Raw genomic sequence first — 3,586 nt, 5'->3', positions numbered from 1 at the left:
GCCCCGGGGCCGGTCGCCCCGCCGCGGTGAGCGCCGCGAGCGTGCGGCCGGAGTCGGCGCTGCTTGTGCGGGGAGGCCGAGGCCCGGGGCGCCGCGCAGGCCGGCCGCGGGGGTGAGGGTGCAGCGGGGAGGCCGCGGGGGCTGCTCCCGACGGCCGGGCCCTCGGAAGTTAGTGGCTTCGCGACCCGAGTTTCCACCTGTGCGAGGGGGCGGGGGCCCTTGGGCGCCTCGTTCCCAGCGTGACCACAAAGGCCGCTGCTCTTGGGGGGCCTGAAGAGCTGCCGGGGGAAGGATAGTGGCGTTCGCACCCCCACCCCCTGTCTTGAAAACGTCCGTTTTAGTTCCCTGTGGTTCCGTAATGGGAAGCTCGGGGGTCGCGAACCTTGTTTACACGGTTCAGGAGCGCTCCGTCCTCCGGCCTTCAAGAAGGGGCCGCGCGTTGTCTGGACCATAGACCCGAGTTGAAATGGTCGCGTTGCTTGGGCATCATGAGTTCGACGTGCGAACTTGGGCCCCTTTAATGTCCTTTCGGGCTTAGAAGTCATCTCACTTGAGTCCGGGAGGTTTTTCAATTTTTGTTTGTTTAGTTAACGGCGCTTTCATGGTTTTAAAGGTTGTAGGATTACTTACGGACGTTACAGTTTCTTACAGAAACCCACACTATTCCGCTTTAGTGGAAAATTTTCATTTCCACATCCCTAAGGCATTTGCAAAGCAAATGAAATTAACTTAGTTTACTGGAGCGTTTTAACAACTCTGCCATTTTGTTGTCATAGCACAGGATGTGCTGGTAGCTTTTTTTTTTTTTCTGTACTTCAAAAAAAAAAAACATTAAAAGTTGGGAGGTGTAAGATATCAAATGGGGTCTCTAATGCGTAGAGGACAGGGCAAGGCTGTTTAAACTGTGGCCAGAACTTGTGTCATTTGACATGTGGTTCAGTACCTCGAGGATCTATATTTTTTTTCCTCCTAAAGGCTCACTTTTTAACAGCACTTTGAAACCACAGATTTCCCATACGTTTCACGGTCCCACGCATGTACAGCAGTCCCCCACGCCACTCCTGTAGAGGGACAGGTGAACTTGTGGGTTTGTTGTTTATGTTTCAGGAATCCCATGATCAGCATTTGTATGTCTTTGAACAAATGATATGTGTCAACCATTATGATGCATTGTTAGTACCTTGAAAGTCCCTGCTGTAGCCGCTCCTGTCGCTTCAACCCACCACAATCACTGGTTTTCTTACTAGCTCTATGGTTTTGCCAGGACTTGGTGTTGAGTGTCTGCCTCTGAAAATACTAGCTAGTATGTGTTAGGTTGTTTGTTGCTGTTCTCTAGAGATTGTCTCAGAGGCAATCCAATTCTTCTTACATTGATGATGCCCTTATGGTTTTAAAGATTATAGGATTATGGATTAAAGAGCAACCACCAAAACAAAACAAAAACAAAAACTTGCACACCTCCAGGGTAAGAGCACTTGTTGCTGCTCTTCTTGTTCCTCTTCTTCCCCTCCCTCCCTTCCTTCCTTCCTTCCTTCCTTCCTTCCTTCCTTCCCTGATTCCTTCCTTCCTTCCTGTTTGGTGACAGGGTCTCTGAGTGTGTCCCTGACTGACCAGAAACATAGTAGATGAGGCTGGCCAGTACCCGCCTCCACCTCTGTATAGAGTGCTGGAATTAAAAGCCTGAGCCAGGCCTGGTACTGCTGCTCTGAGGACTGAAGTTCTATTCCCAGCACCTACATCAGGCCATCCATAGCCCTCTAACCCTAGCTCCAAAGGATCCAATGCCACCCTCTGATGTCCATGAGAACCCATAGGGACACACACACAACAAACATTCAAAACAAAACAAAACACAACTTTAGATCTCCTGTTGAATCGTTTTGGTTTTGGTTTTATTCTTATTTATTTTGTGTGTGTGTGCACACGTGCCACAGAAAGCTTGTAAAGGGCAGCAAACAACTTTCCAGGATTTTTCTTCCTCCATCATGTAAATTGCCGGGATCAAACTCAGGCCATCAGGCTTAAGTATAAAAGTGTTTTTGTTCATTGAGCCATCTTACCCTCTTGAACAATCATTTTTACTTTGTTTTGTTGTGGAGTGTGTTTGTTTGGAAAGCTGTAGTTACAGCCATTAAAACTGCACTTTGATGAGCCATCTCTCCAGCCTTCCTTAGAGCTTTGGGAATCACAGAAAATTTGAATAGGAGGGACAGAGTTCCTGTGTGTGTGTGTGTGTGTGTGTGTGTGTGTGTGTGTAAGAGAGAGAGAGAAAGAGAGAGTTTCTTGTCTGCATTCCCATAGTATAGTCACATATACTCTGAATGAATGACTTAAAAGAGTATTTGGTTTTCAAGTTTTTTTGTATGCATGGGTGTACTAGGAGACAACTTTCCAGAGTCAGTCCTCTCTGTCCACCCTGTGGGTCCCAGAGAATGAACTCAGGCCTTCAGGCTTGAAAGCATATGCCTTTACTCACTGAGCCATCTCCTCAGCCAAGGTCGCAGTATTTAAAATGATCAAGTTGGGCGAGGACCCAGGTTTGCTTCCCAGGATCCACATGGCAGCTAACAACCTGTCCATAACTCCAGTTCCTGGGCATTTTAAGCCTCCTTCTGACTTCCACTGGCACTAGGCATCAGAAGCCAAAAAAGGGTATAGTATTCCCTTTCTGTAATGTCCATTCCTGGGAAAGCCGCCATGAAGGTTTGGGAACTGAACTAAGGTCTTCTGCAAGAGAAGCAGATGCTTGTTGGGGTTGATCTGGTGCTATATACAGTCAGATCCTAAATTCTGGGCCCCAAGATCTCTTTGCAGCCCAGATGAGTGCATTTTCCCGTACACCAAACAATGTTAACTTTGCTCCCCGTTTATCTCTGATTAATAAAGATTTATTAATCTCTGGTTAATAAAGGCTGGATAGCCTGTAACTGGGCAGAGGAGAGGTCGGCAGGGCTTCCATTCCAAGCTTGGGGTCTCAGGAAGGGACCTTGAGTCTGGAGGAGGAGAGGAAGATGGAGAGAAAGGTTGTGGCCTGATGAAGCAGATCCAGCCCAGACAAGTATCCAGTACAGGCAAGTAACTTGGGGTGTGTGGCTGGGAAGTAGCCAGACTAACCTAGAAAATTAGTATAAATCGTGCCTGCCCAGTTACTGTGCTTAAGCTTGTTAAATAAATCAGTAGGTCTCTGTCTTATTTGGGAGCTAGCTGGGTTTAAAAAGGCCCTCTAGATTTAATAAATTTTCAACAATGAATGCTCTTAGCTGCTAAGCTGTCTCCCCAGCTCTTAGTATTTCTTTTATCAAGGTAGTGAATTACTTCACTTCATCGTCAGCATATACAGTGGTGAAGGCGGTGGGCTGGAGAAATGGCTCAGCAGTTAAGTGTATAAACTGCTCTAGAAGAGGACCAGAATTTGGTTACCAGCACCCACATTGGGTGATCTACAACCAGCTCTAACTCTAGCTCCGAAAGGTCTAGCAGAGTACAACTCTGGCCTCTTCAGGCTTTTGCACCTGAGTGTGCATACCCTCAAACATCTCACACACACACACACACACACACACACACACACACACACACACACACA

At 47.5% G+C, this 3,586-nt stretch overlaps 1 protein-coding gene across 2 annotated transcripts in view; it reads left to right on the top strand.

The window, feature by feature from the left end:
- The window catches only part of Fam133b (family with sequence similarity 133 member B), a 23,429-nt gene that overhangs the window by 633 nt on the left and 19,210 nt on the right, over positions 1 to 3,586 (top strand). The gene's annotated exons all lie outside the window — the stretch shown is intronic.

Source organism: Psammomys obesus, unplaced genomic scaffold, assembly GCF_907164565.1.
Source record: "Psammomys obesus unplaced genomic scaffold, mPsaObe1.curated_primary_1811, whole genome shotgun sequence".
NCBI classification, from domain to species: Eukaryota; Metazoa; Chordata; class Mammalia; order Rodentia; family Muridae; genus Psammomys; species Psammomys obesus.
The sequence above is the reverse complement of the archived record's forward strand: the minus strand, read 5'-3'. Positions and strand labels throughout refer to the sequence as shown.